This window comes from Scardinius erythrophthalmus (genome assembly GCF_964197995.2).
Source record: "Scardinius erythrophthalmus genome assembly, chromosome: 6".
Taxonomy (NCBI): domain Eukaryota; kingdom Metazoa; phylum Chordata; class Actinopteri; order Cypriniformes; family Leuciscidae; genus Scardinius; species Scardinius erythrophthalmus.
In genome coordinates this window covers 22,205,563-22,222,321 of record NC_138226.1, presented here as the reverse complement: position 1 = coordinate 22,222,321, position 16,759 = coordinate 22,205,563, and positions in this window count along the sequence as shown.

Genomic DNA, 16,759 nt, shown 5'->3' with positions numbered 1-16,759 from the left:
AATTATGCTTTTAAACGAAAGTTTGCCTCGGGTAGATTAACAAAAAGACCCTAGGTTGCATTTTGGCAACAGTTATCCTTTAAGCCTAAGCAGACAGTGAATGAGAGAGATCGACTGAGCGTGTGCGTTTACCTGCGTCTGTCTTTGAGGTCAAGTCATTTATATTCGTGAAAAGGTTGCTGTGTCCAAAGAAAGCAAAATATTTGTCGGATCATCCTTTTAACGTTTAAGGGTATTCCATGAATAGCGTCAGCGCTGGTCAGCATTCCACAGTGCGAAGAATCCGCGGAAAAAAAAACAAAAAAACAGCGAGTCACGCATTGAATCAATGCCATTGGTCTCTATTAAGTGAAGCATCTTTCAGCATTACCCATAGTAGGTTGGAAAATGTGTGTAGGCTATGTTTAAATAAAAGAGGAAAAAAAGACACCCCTTTAAAAAAATGTTTTTATTGTTCATAAATGTATGTGCCTTCAACATTTGTTTATTGATGGTTAAATTAATCGTTACCTTTGTTGTGGGTAAAGAAAATGTGTTGCTGTTTTTATTGTCTCCTGTAGAGGGTGTTTAGTTTAACGCTGTTGAAGGTAGCCTACTGCGCCCGCGGGTGCTGCAGACTGCAGAGTTAATTAAACTTTGCCGGAGCTTGCAGCCTGTACTCCTGTCTCACAGCGTGTCATTTATTATTCTAGGTGAGAAAAAAAAACCCGATTCAAAAACTGGTCGAAACTGATGTTAAACACTGTGTTTCAAACATGTTGATTTTTGATGGGTTACTGAGAAAGTCTGTTAGTTTTAATATGCATGCAGTAGTAATGAGTCATATATCGGATTACACACGAGCGACAAATATGTGAATTTTAAGTGAAATGAGAGAAAATACTCATGACTTTATGCCTCCATGTCCCCCCGATTGCCTGCGAGCTTCTCTGTCTATACGGTAATTTACTGTGCGACAGAGAGTCGGTTATGACGCAATTGTTAACCTATTTTTACAAAAACGGCTTCTATGGGACCATAATGTAAGATACAAGGTAATGGAGCCTTTTATACATTGTCGTGTTTCTTTAGAAATAAACAATGGACAAATAGAGTCTTTAAATGCCTCAGATGTAAAGTTATCCGCTGTCAAAGTGACGCCAAAATGAATGGGAGTCAATGGAATGCTAACAGCAGGTGATGGCTTGTTAGCCAATAGCCCCATACACTTTCTGGATGCTGGATAACCCCCTTGGTAAAACATGAGGTTAGTGTGAAGCCAAATGCGAGACTCGTTTATGTGGCAGTGTGAAAATGGAATTAATGTTTATGATGATGTGAAAACATGTGAAAACACTGTGGCAGGTCAATGTATTGTGATTGATTCTAATGTTGCAGAACAAGTCAAGTACAGACAAAAGTAACTTCTGACAAGCCTTTATTGAAATGTTATTTTCTTTAATGGAATGTGTTGTGTTCCAGAGAAACAAGTAATTGTTGTTCTGTAAAGTTAAATATGTTAATGTTGTGAATACATAAAGAGCTAAGAAAAGCTTGAGAGTTAATTAAACTTTGCAGAAACTTGCAGCCAGTACTCCTGTCTTAAGTCAAGTCCAGTCAAGTCACCTCATTTATATAGCGCTTTTAACAATGTAGATTGTTTCAAAGCAGCTTTACAGAGATAAACGTATAATTTAAGGTAATAGAGATTGTTTTGGCTTTATAGTGGTTCTTTAATAAAGTTATTTTCCAGCTAAAGTTAGTTTTGATTGACTCGCTTCCGTCGCACCGATCATTTGTTATTAAACTAGATGTACCGCATGGCGGTACAAAATATGACCGCCGCTCAGGCCTGCACTGGCTTTCCACAAAAAGAAATGACGTGGAGCAATTTGGCTGTATTGCGTGTTTATGTATATACCTAAAAAAAAGTAGTAGTATTTGCATGTCTGTCTGTGTGTGTGTGTGTGTATGTGTGTGTGTTTGTGTATGTGTGTGTGTGTGTGTGTGTCTGTGTGTGTCTGTGCGTGTATGTATGCGTGCGTACATGTGTGTGCGCGTGTGTGTTTGTGTGTGTGTGTGTGTCTGTGCATGTGGATTTGTATGTGTGTTTATGGGTGTGTGTCTGTGCGTGTGAATGTCAGTGTGTGTGCATGCTTGCATTTGTTTGTATTCCTGCATGTGTGTGTGTGACAGTTAGGGTTGCCAACTTCAGAAAAGGAAAATGCGGGACAATCATGGTTATTTATAGGAAAATGAGGGACACTCAAAATATCTGTACTGTATCACACAGTGTACGTCATTTCAGTGTCTGCAGTTAAGTTTGTGTTTAAAAGGTTATCAGACATAAACACATTTGTATTGCTTAACCTATTTATGTATTTAATTCTAAAAATAATTTTAATGTCATACATGAAAAAAAGTCACATTACAAACAAACCATAGTTCAAAATAACAGCATTTATCTAAAATAGAAAGCTTTTTTAACATTATACACTAGGCTTACAGTTCAAAAGTTTGGGGTTAGTAAGATTATTTTTTGGGAAAAAAAATAAAGAAAGTAATTGCCTACTTTTATTCAGCAAGGATGCATTACATTAATCAAAAGTGACAGTTAAAGTGTAAGTTGCAGGTTAACCACCACAGCCAATTAATGTGTAAATTAAAGTGCTCTATATGTATATATTTAATTATTTCTGTCTTAAAATGCGTTAAAATAATATTTATTGGGGTTTCTTAAAAGGTAGCGTGTTTTTTCAGTTACTGGGTGATGACGTCACAAGAGGAATTCGCAAACCATACTCCGCTAGATTCCTACTGTATTATGGCTATTTGGAAAACAACTGAGGATGTGGGAAACCATCAAATTCTTTATGGACCACACAGCCCTACAATTTTTAACTGGTCAGGCGTGAGAGAGGGCAGCCATGACACTCAAAGAGTTATTAACATAGATATCATATAAAGGCTAGATGTCTCGTCCGCGCTGCTGGCCAATGGAGGTCGACGTCCGCACACGGCGGCCATCTTACGACAGGGTGCTCGCTCACTCGTAACATGGTGCAGTACTTTTAAATAACCATAACTTGCTCAATTTTCTACCGATTTTCAAACGGTTTGGTTTGTTATAAACGTCAGAGATGTAGCTATGACACTGCATACATATGAATAATTATAAAATACATGTTCAGGCATTCGGAATTATAGCCACGTTAATAACGTTTGTAAGAAACCAAACCGTTTGTAAATCCGTCAAGATTTCAGCGAGATAAGAGGATTTGTGTGCGTGCTGATCACTCACCTTAATTCACAGCTTCCCTGTCTTAAGATGGCCGCCGGTGATGCCGGAAGTGACTCCGCCTTAAGACATCTAGCCTTTATATGATATCTATGGTTATTAATGCTTGGTGTGAGGAGAATTAGTGGAGGGTTGGCCAGGTGTCCTGGTGAGTAACGTTAGCTACGTTAGAGCTAGTCTGGTGCAAACTTAACCCGGATAATATAACGGAACAAGCGAGTCTTTTCAAAATATTGCCGTCATGTAGAAAAGCAAGGAGGGACAACGACTGAAGACATTATTTACTTACAGTAAGTCAGGTCAAATCAGAGCTGCAAGCCTGCAACGTTAGAGATGCACACACTGCACAGGCATCAATCGCTAGTCTCATCGACGCCTCAAACGTCATGTAATACCCTTCCTCAATCCACGCGTTATCAATTTCTCACGATTTAATTATCGATGTTTATTGTCAGAAAAGAAAAAGAGAGATGATGTCCCCATCACTGTGTTTGTGTGGGATATGCCACCCAGTTGAATCAGCAGTGGGGAGTGTGTGCTGCCGTGAGGTGAACGCGTTTTGTTTAGTGGAACAGCTCGACCCGTGACCGGCTGATCTGACGTGCCTGAACCCGTTTGTTTTGCGAATAGCGTATTTCTTATTTCAGGCAGGATCACGATCCCCTTGAAGTCAGCACACACGACGAGTATGTTTACAGAGTTATTTTATCCATAATTTTTTTTTATCAAATAAAACATACAACCTTTTCTGAAGTTATGTAAGGCATCTATAGCAGCTAGTGTACGGTAACTCTACTAGTGAGTTCCTCTTATGACGTCACGCCCCATCTAGTGGCAGGGAGCGGGAGCGGTTAAAACCACTGTTAAAAGTGCCAACTTTTCATATTATATCAGCATTTTGGTATAAAAAACAATGGTGGGCGGTTCTTATCTTTATGTTTAATAAACACATTGCATTACTTCGTGAAAAAATTAACCTGCAACTTACACTTTAAGATAATGTTACAAAAGCTGTCTATGTACTTTCTAAAAGCTTTAAAACATTAATAATAATCAGAAATGTTTTTTGAGCATATTATTCCCTCAGGTAGATTACATGTTTTCTTGCATGGCTGGATGTTAGACTCATGAACAATAATCACGTAAGCCGAAATCAAAACGTGGACAGTGAAAGGAAATTACCGTTAGTGCGAGACGAGTCCGGCTTGAAGCGGAAGCGACCAGATGGCAGAGGATGTTCGCAAATCAAACAATGATTTGTCTCAAAACAGTGATTAAAAAAAGCTGTGATTGGATGATGACAGGTGTCGGTGATCATTCTCAAGTGTCGTGGTCAGCACTGCTGCTGTTGCTGTTGTATCAGTCGGTGGTTTATCAGCTTGTCAAAAAACGGGACATGGGAGGTCACACACGGGACAAATAAATTAGGCCCAAAATACGGGACGTCCTACCTAATTCGGAACAGTTGGCAACCTTAGTGACAGTATCATTCTAAACCAGCAACCCTTCGCTCAACAGCACCATCTACAGGCCGATGAGTGTACAGTCACTAAATGTGCACATAAATTAATTTATTTTATACCCCCCCATGGATGAAATTCTACGAAACTTAGCATACCCCCAGAGGATGTCAAGTTAATCATACACATACGCCCTTAAGAGCAACATACCATAAAAATGTCTCCATCCTCGGTGCCACGGTTCAGGTAGTTATTTAGGAAAAACTGCATTTTTTGGGTTTGGGGGGGCCCAGCGCGGGGGGGGGGGGGTGTCCCCCGGGGACCGAACGAAATTTTTCCGTAGAAGTCTAGTGGGGCTACATGCCCACCAAATTTCATGTTCCCCGGTGTTTCGGTGTCCCTGGTATCGTTGACAAAATATTCACGGGGGCCCCAGCGTGGGGGGGGAAGTGGCCCCCGGGGACCAAACGAAATTTTTCCGTAAAAGTCTAGTAGACCAACATACCATAAAAAATTCTTCATCCTCTGTGCCACGGTTCAGGTAGTTATTTAGGAAAAACTGCATTTTTTTGGGTTTGGGGGGGCCCAGCGTGGGGGGGGGGGAGTGGCCCCCGGGGACCAAACGAAAATTTTCCGTAAAAGTCTAGTGGGGCTACATGCCCACCAAATTTCATGTTTCCCGGTGTTTCGGTGTCCCTGGTATCGTTGACGGAAAAATCAGTTAGATGACGAAAAAAAAAAAAAAAAAAAAAACTTTGCCAATCCCTATATGACCGCTTTCGCTAGCTACGCTAGCGGCGGTCATAATTAGGGGCCGCTAAAAAGACACCATTCTCTCTACATAGACTTTAAACGCGAACCTGTGAGAAACACTGATGGCGTTCACATGCGCATTAAGAATTGGTTCTATAGTTATGTGCGTTTTAATATATGTGCGCAGGTTTGGAATTCCCTACAGACTAAACCTAAACAAAGTACTGGTCTTTCCTTATAAATTTTGATACATAATTTTATTTTATTTTGTCACTTCGGGGTATGCTAAATAGGAGAAGGATCTACTGCCAGCAGTCTATTTATATATTCTAGGTATTATTAACTGGCCGGAATTTTGAGATCGCAATAGATGTGAAGGACTATAATGTGTCAAGAGCTCGCTTAAGTACTGCGGAGCTAAACCATTTAGTGCTTTGTAAGTAATCAGCAATATTTTAAAATTTATGCGATGTTTAATAGGGAGCCAGTGCAGTGTTGACAGAACCGGGCTAATATGGTCATACTTCCTGGTTCTGGTAAGAACTCGAGCTGCTCGAGTTTTGGACCAGCTGTAGTTTGCTTATTAAAGGGTTAGTTCACCCAAAAATGAAAATTCTGTCAGTAATTACTCACCCTCATGTTGTTCCAACCGCGTAAGACCTTCGTTCATCTTCGGAACACAAATTAAGATATTTTTGATTAAATCTGAGAGTTGTCTCACTCCTCCATAGGCTTTCAGAGGGACCGAAACTTGCTGGCCCAGAAAAGTTATTAAAGAGATCGTTAATAAAGTCCAAGTGACTCCAGTGGCTTAATCTTAAGTTCATCAAGCGACGAGAATACTTTTTGTGCGCAAAAACAAACAAAAATAACGACTTTATTCCACTATTCATTTCCTTCTCTCTGAACAACTCTCAGATTTAATCAAAAATATCTTAATTTATGTTCCGAAGATGAACGAAGGTCTTACGCGGTTGGAACAACATGAGGGTGAGTAATTACTGACAGAATTTTCATTTTTGGGTGAACTAACCCTTTAAGCGTGCAGGGCAACCACCCAGTAGAGCATTACAATAATCTAGCCTTGAGGTCATGAACGCATGAACTAATTGTTCCGCATTTGTCATTGAGAGCATATGGCGTAATTTAGATATATTTTTAAGATGGAAAAAAGTGGTTTTACAGATACTAGACACGTGACTTTCAAATGAAAGATTGGTATCAAAGAGCACACCCAGGTTCCTAACCGACGACGAAGACTTAACAGAGCAGCCATCAAGTGTTAGACAGTATTCTAGATTATTACGTGTGGGAGTTTTTTGTCCAATAATTAGAATCTCTGTTTTTTCAGAATTTAGTAGTAGGAAATTACTAGTCATCCAGTTTTTCATATCAGCTATGCATTCCGTTAATTTTGTGAATTGGTAAGTTTCGTCGGGGTGTGAAGAAATATAGAGCTGAGTATCATCAGCATAACAGTGAAAACTAATGCCATGCTTCCTAATGATATCTCCTAATGGTAGCATGTACAGAGTGAACAGCAGTGGTCCTAGTACTGAGCCTTGTGGTACGCCATACTGAACTTGTGATCGATGAGACATCTCTTCATTTACTGCTACAAACTGATAACGGTCAGATAAGTATGATTTAAACCATTCTAGTGCAATTCCACTAATGCCAACATCATTTTTCGAGTCTATTTAAAAGAATGTTATGGTCGATAGTGTCAAATGCAGCACTAAGATCGAGTAACACTAATAGCGAGATACAACCACGATCGGATGATAGGAGCAAATCATTTGTGACTCTAATGAGAGCTGTCTCAGTACTATGGTACGGTCTAAATCCTGACTGGAAATCCTTGCAGATATCATTTCTTTCTAGAAAGGAACATAGTTGTGAGGATACTGCCTTTTCTTGTATCTTTGACAGAAAAGCTAGATTCGAGATCGGCCTGTAATTGACTAATTCTGTAGGATCAAGTTTTTTTTAACAAGTGGTTTAATCAAAGCCAGCTTAAAAGTTTTTGGTACATATCCTATTGACAAAGATGAATTAATGATATTAAGCATGTCTGGAAGCATCTCTTTCAGTAGCTTAGTCGGTATAGGGTCTAACATACATGTTGTCGATTTAGATGATTTAACGAGTTTAGTAAATTCTTCCTCTCCTATAGCAACAAATGAATCAAATTTTTCTTCAAAGAGACTACAGTGCACTCCCTGATGCGATACTGTAGTAGACAGTTGCATAGTAATAATTTTCTCCCAGATATTATCAATCTTGTTAGTAAAGAAGTTCATAAAGTCATTACTGTGCTGCTTGGAAACTTCTGGGGTTGAAGATTTATTTTTAGTTAGCTTAGCCACAATTTCAAATAAATACCTAGGGTTTTGTTTATTTTCTTCTAATAGGTTTGAAAAATAAGCAGATCTAGCAGCTTTTAAGGCCTTTCTGTATGCAATCGAGCTCTCTTTCCATGAAATGTGAAATACCTCTAGTTTTGTTTTCTTCCAGTTGCGCTCCATTTTTTTGGCTGCTCTCTTAAAGAGCAACTTGCAGGTTAGAAGACCCAACAAGTCAATGTATAGAAAAATAATGTAGGAACTAGATTTTCTTTAAAAAAAACTTATAAATATGCTACAGTGGCTTCTGGAGTCGTTTGTGTGAAAAAATTTTACTTCCGCATCTGAAAATGGGCGTGACGGGTGAGAGTCGTGACGTAGCACGAGGGAGAGCGGTCGATTCAAACAACAGGGAAATATGGATTGCAATGACATTTCGGACGCTGAGGAAATTGTTTACGGACCACAGCCATACAATTATGAGCCTGCTAGGCTGCCCAGAGAGCAGGGACAGGCCAGGATTAATGTTAGACAGAACATATTGGAACTTACAATAACAGAAACTAAGCTTTGATCAGGCGTTTGTCATGCTCATTAATATCCGCCCAGACTAACGTTACGTGATATAACTTAGCAGTTTCTCACGGAGAGACAGAGAGATATTTATTCCTGATACATTTTTTGTTCCATAGGTGCTTGTGTGGGAAATGCGAGGCAATGTTTACAGCTGAGGAAAGTCATGCAAGGAGGTGGATGCATACTGGGCCTTAGTGGAAAATGCCAAACTTCCATGGTTGCAGTTAGTGTTACTACAGTAAAGCCATGGTGAATGTTGCTGATCTATGGACACTGGATAGTTCGTTCATTCATTGCACAATGTTTATTCCTGGTTTTCACGTCAGCGCTGTTTGATTCGTTAATAACGGAGAAATGTGAATATTTCTCACTAGATCTCGCAGCGATGTTATTACTTCAGTGGCGAATTCTTTATTTACTGGATCTCGCAGTTAGGCTACAGTGTTGCTTGATCAGGCTCGCGCGGCACTGGTCCAAACTGATAAATGGTCCACACACAAACACAATAACGAGTAACTGTTAGCTCAGTTTCGTTCCGCTTACATTGCGTTTGCCAGTTGATGTTGTGCTCGCGCCTACATCCGGCGGGAGAACCCGAAGATGCGTGCACTGAAGGAACCGCACTAGCTCTGAGTCTCAACCGGTTCTTACTTCGGTATCCCATGTTGAACTCCATCATATCGCCGGGACGATAATCCTCCGATCTGAAGTGAACGCTACACGCGACCGCGTTTTCCGAAGCCGACGCGGAAGAGAAATCCCGTCTCTTCACCTGCACAACCCGCACCCAGTCACGAAAGATAGCACCGTCCTTTTTCTTGTTAGGAAACCGGTGGACTTGATGTCCTGACAGGCTGGAGTTTTTGCAAGCTCCACAAACACAAAAATTTACCACGACGATGATAAATTGAAATACAAAAACTACTGAAAACACACTGACTCACGACCGCTCTTACTGAATGCCAGCCTACTCTGCACTGAGCTGGGCAGAACACAGCACACGTCTCCCTCGTGTGACGTAAAATGACGCGATGTTGAAAAAAAAGCGGTTTGTACGAGCAGTCAAAGAAACGCTCACTTTATCTACTAAATTGGTGTCATTATGTCGTTTTAAAACATTTTAAATCCTGCATTATCTTTTCATATGGTATTTTCATACACGGTTATATATTCATTTAGATTTTTTTTTTTACCTGCAAGTTGCTCTTTAAGGGCCTGAGTGTGCTTGCTGTACCACGGCGTTTGACTATTTTCTTTAATCTTCTTTAAGTGCAAAGGAGCAACTGTGTCTAAAGTGCTGGAAAAGAGAGAGTTAAGAGTTTCTGACGCAATATCTAGTTCTTCTAAGCTATCTGGGATGCTGAGATGATGAAACAAAATCAGGAAGGTTATTGATAAAGCAGTCTTTAGTGGCAGAAGTGATAGGTCTAACATATTTGTAGCACGGAGTCGACTTTGCAGCCTTGGCTAAATTAAGTTTACACAAGACTAAATAATGATCTGAGATGTCATCGCTCTGCTGCAGAATTTCAAGGCATCAACATCTATTCCATGTGATAATATTAGATCTAGAGTATGATTTCGAGAATGAGTAGGTCCTGACACGTGTTGTCTAACTCCAATAGAGTTCAGAATGTCTTTAAATGCCAATCCCAATGCATCTTTTTCGTTATCTACATGTATATTAAAATCACCAACAATTAGGACTTTATCTGCAGCCAGTACTAACTCTGATAGAAAATCATCAAATTCTTTGATAAAGTCTGTATGGTGCCCTGGTGGCCTGTATACAGTAGCCAGCACAAATGTTAAATGTGATTTATCATTTACACTAGATAGTGTTACATTTAGCAACAACACTTCAAAAGAATTATATTTAAAACAAGACTTCTCAGTAATTCTGAAGATATTACTATAAATTACAGCAACACCTCCCCCTTTGCCTTTCAAACGAGGTTCATGTTTATAACAGTAATCTTGCGGGGTGGACTCATTTAAAGTAATATAATTGTCTGGTTTTAGCCAGGTTTCTGTCAAACACAGCACATCTAGGTTATAGTCTGTAATCATATCATTAACAATAAGGGCTTTTGAAGTAAGGGATCGAATATTCAGCAACCCGAGCTTTATCATATTGTGGCGAGCACGACGAGGTCGAGGGCCGTGGGAGGACGGCGCGAGGCCGGTGGCGCGATTGATAATGAGCGACACGTGCGCGACGCACCGGTCTCGCATCTCTCACGGAGGAGCGGAAGCATAAAGGAGGAGCGACGACAGTGAAGAGCGAGAGAGGACAGGCCTGTGTTTTAGTTGATGTTTTTGTGTCTGTTTGTGTTGGCTTTTACTTTCATTTTGTATTTGTTTTATTTTGATTAAATATGTTTAAATGTTCGCCGGTTCCCGCCTCCTTCTTCCCGTAACATCTAAACCCCGTTACATTGGTGCCGAAACCCGGGAAGAGGGAGGGACACGCTGTCGGAGAGCCCTCGCTGCTGGGAGGAATCGCGGTGCTGAGGAGGTCGGGCAGCACGAGGGAGCGTCGGCCGCCGATTGCTGCCCGAGGCGATGGTGCTGGATCGAAAGAAGATCAGGTGGGACGGAGAGCTCGCTGCCGTGCTCCTGGGTCGAGGAGGGGTGGCTGCCGTCCGAGAGGGAGCGGAGGAGTCGCTCCCGTTCGCCGTGGGCCGGAGCCTGTTGCCGTCGGCCATGATGGGGGCGGAGCAGGGAACGGGAGGCTCGCTGCCGGCTGCCCTCGACCGGAGGAGCCATCGCCGTCCGCCAGGAGGCGGAGGAGCGTCGAGCCGTCCCCCAACGGATGTCCAGTACCATCGCATGGCACCGCGAGTGACTCTCAGCTGGTTGAGGACCGAGCGGCAGTGTGTCCGGGAACCGGATCAAGAATTTTTTTTTTTTTTTTTCCTCTCTCCCCTCTCTCGTCTCTGTCGCTCCTCGTGCTTCCGTCTCCTTTTCCCTCACCTCGTCTATCCATACCTCCAGCCCAGGTACCGCAGCCGCCGTGATCGGTCCCCCCGGGGAGGGGGGAGGGGGAGTAAGCGCAGTCTCGTGGGTGCCCCCCGGCCTGCGAGGGGCGATGGGGGTATGTGGCGAGCACGACGAGGTCGAGGGCCGTGGGAGGACGGCGCGAGGCCGGTGGCGCGATTGATAATGAGCGACACGTGCGCGACGCACCGGTCTCGCATCTCTCACGGAGGAGCGGAAGCATAAAGGAGGAGCGACGACAGTGAAGAGCGAGAGAGGACAGGCCTGTGTTTTAGTTGATGTTTTTGTGTCTGTTTGTGTTGCCAGCAGTCGTCCGTGAGGGGCTGCTGGCTTTTACTTTCATTTTGTATTTGTTTTATTTTGATTAAATATGTTTAAATGTTCGCCGGTTCCCGCCTCCTTCTTCCCATAACATCTAAACCCCGTTACACATATGTTCATCCGTATTATATCTGTTTTTTTATTTGTTGAACATCAATTCAATTTTTACCCTTGAATGGGTTTAGGAGTTTTTTGTATGTCCTAATTCGGGGAACAGACACAGTCTCTATATGATGATATCTAGGTGAAAGAGGCTCTATGTGATGGGATTTATGTGACCTTGGTGACGTGAGACAGCTAGCAGACAGTCGGTTTAGCCAGTCTGTCTGCTTCCTGACCTGAGCCCCAGATTGTTATGTTTGAGCTCTAAGACTATGTGCCATATTACTAGAGAGAAGAGCAGCACCATCCCAGGAGGGATGAATACCATCTCTTTTCAACAGGTCAGGTTTGCCCCAAAAACTTTTCCAATTGTCTATGAATTCTATATTATTTTGCGGACACCACTTAGACAGCCAACCGTTAAGCGAACACAATCTACTAACTATCTCATCACTCCTGCGAACAGGAAGGGGGCCAGAGCAAATTACAGTGCTTGACATCGTACTTGCAAGTTCACACACCTCTTTAATGTTAATTTTTGTGATCTCTGACTGGCGGAGTCTAACATCATTAGTGCCGACGTGAATAATAATCTTAGAGAATTTGCGATTAGCATTAGCCAGCACTTTTAAATTTGCTTTGATGTTAGGCGCTCTGGCTCCCGGCAAACGTGACTATGGTGGCTGGTGTCTCTATTTTCACATTCCGTGGGCACTAGGGCACAATCAACAGAATTCTCAGTGGGTGTTTGTAACGGATGACAGAACAGGATGTAAATGCAATAACGCTCTTTATTAGAAACACACAATTGGTCAGGACACAAAACACAGATGGTCGCCAACATGATGATCAGTGACCACACCCACAGACACACACACACACACAACAGCACGTCAGACGAGAGAGAGACAGTGAATTCATAAAACCGTGACAGTGTTTCACTGAGTGGGGAGAATCTGTTTGATGTTGTAATCGGAACGGAAGAGCGGTGTTTTTTCCCGCAACTAAAGCGTCTCACCGTCACCCAATTGCCTTGCTGCATGGGCTCTACTTCAGCCAGAGTTCACTAAGCTAGTCGCATCCAAAGCAGTATCTAAAGCCCTTGCACTCTTACAATTAACCTTGATTAAAGTTTGGATGTGTGTCTCTAGTTCTGAAATCTTCCCCGTCAGCTTTACTATCTCCCTGCATTTATCACATGTAACTCCTGTGCTGAGAGAGAAGGCTATGCTATACATGTTACATGAGGTGCAGGTGACAATAAGAGGACATGACATGGCTCACCGTGTTTGTTGACTGATACTCACCACAGTTTTGATGAACTCGTAAAAGGCGCGCGAGAAAAAAATTAAATAAAAAATAAATAAAGAGCGCACGGAAGGTGCGCTAACAGGCTAGCGAATTACTAGCGTGTTGTGCTAGCAATAACGATTTAGATTGAAGCTAGCGATGTCAGGTTAATGTGTGATGTTGATTAAGTTATATTTAGCAGTATAAATAACACGGAATGATAGTAAATATTGATTAAAACAGAAAGATACAAAGCTTACAGACGCAAATTAATGCAACGCAGCAGCAGCAGGCAGGGTAGCAGCAGCAGGGTAGACAGGAGTAATCGATCAGCCAAAGCAATCAATCAATCTCACAGCGTGTCTTAGAGCCGGCATAAGTGGTCATTCTATTTACTCATTCAGGTTTCCCAGCCCTGATGCGGGTAACACATGCAACGCATTGCTGGTCAGCTGAGCCTTGAAAAGTGGAGCTCAAAGTTAAAAATAATTAACACCTTGTTTCATTACATCTATCTTTTAATGAATCAGCATTTTTGAATGTTCTCGTTGAATGAACGGTTTAATGACTCACTCAAAGACAGTCCGTTGCCATAACAATGTAACTGTGCACTGAGTGACAGCCTTGTTTATTTTTGGCCAATCTATCAATCTATCTATTAAATGTCCTCGTTTTTGTGCATGCTGACCACATCGTAACACTTATTTATATAGCAACAAATAAATATAAATAAATAAAAATAAATAAATGGTGATAATACCGCATATCGCGCTATTAAGCCACTCAAAATTACCGCAAGGGAAATTCCTTCACTGCGACAGCCCTAACCACTCGTTATACATAAATCACGTGGAGTTCAAGTTTTTACTTACATATACGATTTAGTTTTAATCCAAATTATACATGTGTCCTGAGTAAGCGATCAGCGGTCAAGAGAATGCAACAGAAGTGCACACTATCTCTATTTTTACCGTCAGTTCACAAGTTCACACTTACATTTAAAGGGGGGGTGAAACACTCAGTTTCAGTCAATCTCATGTTAATCTTGAGTACCTATAGAGTAGTATTGCATCCTTCATATCTCCAAAAAGTCTTTAGTTTTATTATATTTATAAAAGAAAGATAGGCTGTACCGAGTCTTTCCAGAAAAAAACGAGCGGCTGGAGGTGTGCCGTGTGGGCGGAGCTAAAGCTGTGCTTACGCGCCGATAGCTAACAACACACAGACATTTGAAGCAGTTTTACTCACCGCCTGCGGTTCCAACGCACGACCGCGAACCTTTATCGTTGGGACTGCTCCATCCTTAAGCATTAGACGATCTGCAAATCCGGCGTCGAACTGGGCCTTGTTTATAAAACGATCATCGTCGAAATGCAGGTAACAAACAAAAACACTTGCACAACTCCGTTGATGCTCTGGAAAAACAAACTCCATCCACTGGTCCCTTAACGCTGGGTTCTTTGTGAATATGTGCAGGGTTGTCTTGCACTGGCAACCAAAAACCCACTTCTTTGGTGACACTGACTTCCCTAAAGCCGAGCACAGCGCTTTGATGGGCGTACTGCTTTCGCTCTCTCGCTCTGGTCTACGGGTGCGCGCGTGCCCTTCCGGGAGAAGTGCCCTTAGGACCTGTATAAGGAAATTCCGCCCCATCTGACATCACACAGGCCCATACTCGAAAAAAACTTTCCGAAACTTGTGACAAACCGGAAGGAGTATTTTTGCCACAGAAATACTCCATCAAACGTACAACTTTATTTTTGAAACTTTGTCCATGTTTAGCATGGGAATCCAACTCTTTAACAGTGTAAAAAACTCAGTATGGATGAAATAGCATTTCACCCCCCCCTTTAATTAAATAGAGTAAGGGTTATGCTTATTTTGCGTGTTGTTCCGGGGGGAGGTAATCTGGCTATCACCAGACCAAGCTCAATCTTTTAAGACTGAGAATTGGTCTGGGGATTCTGCTATGTATTTTCTACTGCACGAGAGGTGTGATCAACAGGCATAGTTCAAATGACTCTGTACGCAATTGGATAGTCCTTCAGCCAATCAGACCAACGATCCGGGTAATGTACTTTGCAGAGCGACGCGAAAACAGGTTATGCAAAAAAAACAAACATGAAAGTTAGTGGTATTTACACCCACTCAAGCGATTTGTTTGCTAAAAAGAAGCCACTGAGCATCGTCGAGAGGTTAAAAGGAATTGGACAGAACCGTAACGGCTCTGGAATTGGATTGGATTAAACCCGCCAATAGCGCGCCAGGTGGATAAGCCAGTTTGTGATTGGTTCCCGCAAATTTGTAAAGGAAGCAGTGGAGATAAATGTACAGGTTTCCAGCCTGAACTGCAGGGCAATATCAAATCGATGGCAGATCAGGCTGGGTTTACCCAGTATTGGGGGGAAGGCTCCGAGCTCGGAATTTTGTCCCAAACTCAGTACTCCCCCTGGTTGTGATAAGAATAGTTATAAGTGAGGAGATGGTGTGGTGGAAGGATGCTGATAAACTGTCAACGAACAGTCTGCCGTATATAAACCTCTTATCGTTAATTGAGTTGATTGACTGAATGCGCTCCTTTCGTGTTAATCAGGTTAATTATCTGAACGTGTTCCTTCCAAACTTTGTTAATAAAACATAATTTAAAGCTGCATTCCGTAACTTTTTTGTGTTAAAAATTATACAGTACATAACCAGCCAGTGTTCAAAACTATCTGCTTACCTTAGCTCGATTCTAAACGGTAAGCTTGTAATAATGTTTTTAATTCCAGTGGTACTGGTTGATTTCCGCGGGAAATTTGAGCATGTCTTTGCGTCATTACGTCACATCTGTACACATAAAGAAGGTGTTTTGGCTAGTAGGCTATATTGCGTGTGAGGATGTTGGAGATTTATAGCCTTTTCTCACAGCACATGATATAATTAAACTTATCAATTTGATGACAGATCCAGAAAGGTTCAAACTAAAATCACCAGTGACAACTGGAGATTCACCCGTTGAAAAAAAATGCAAAAGACTTTGTCCGGACTTCAGAGTGGCTACAGGAAAAAAAGAGACTGCAAAAAAAGGAACTAACTTCCAAAAAGTAGAATCTGTGATTCCGAATGACAGTATCCACACCGGCGCAGTGTCTGACAGCCGCACATTCTCGTCAAAACATTGGATTCATCCGTGCTGTGCCGTGTCGAGGCACAACCCACGAAAAGTTGATAATTCCGCGAATAACTGCAATTGCAGATTTCGAACAGAGATGGCGACAAAGAGGAAAAACTACGGACTACAGCTTTAACAGTAGTAATATGTGCCTCATTTTACCTTCTTTGCTATTGACAAATCTGACCGAACTACAAACTTTCCAGTGATATCTGTGAAAAAGGGATGTGCGCTCATCAAGTTTGCCTGTCTGTGCCGCTGCACACCAATTCACTCCGCATTTCGCTTATCAGCTTGCACACAGCAGCTGTATAGGCATAAATATTTAATGTTTAACATTCTATTCATTCGATACATTTACTTCTGCTCTCTGTTTGCTCTGTTGTCTGTGTTTCTTTGTCACAATCACTGTACTGTACACGCTGCGTCGCTGTCACGGTCTGAAGACAAGATATAAAAAGGTTTTATTAAACAGAGACAG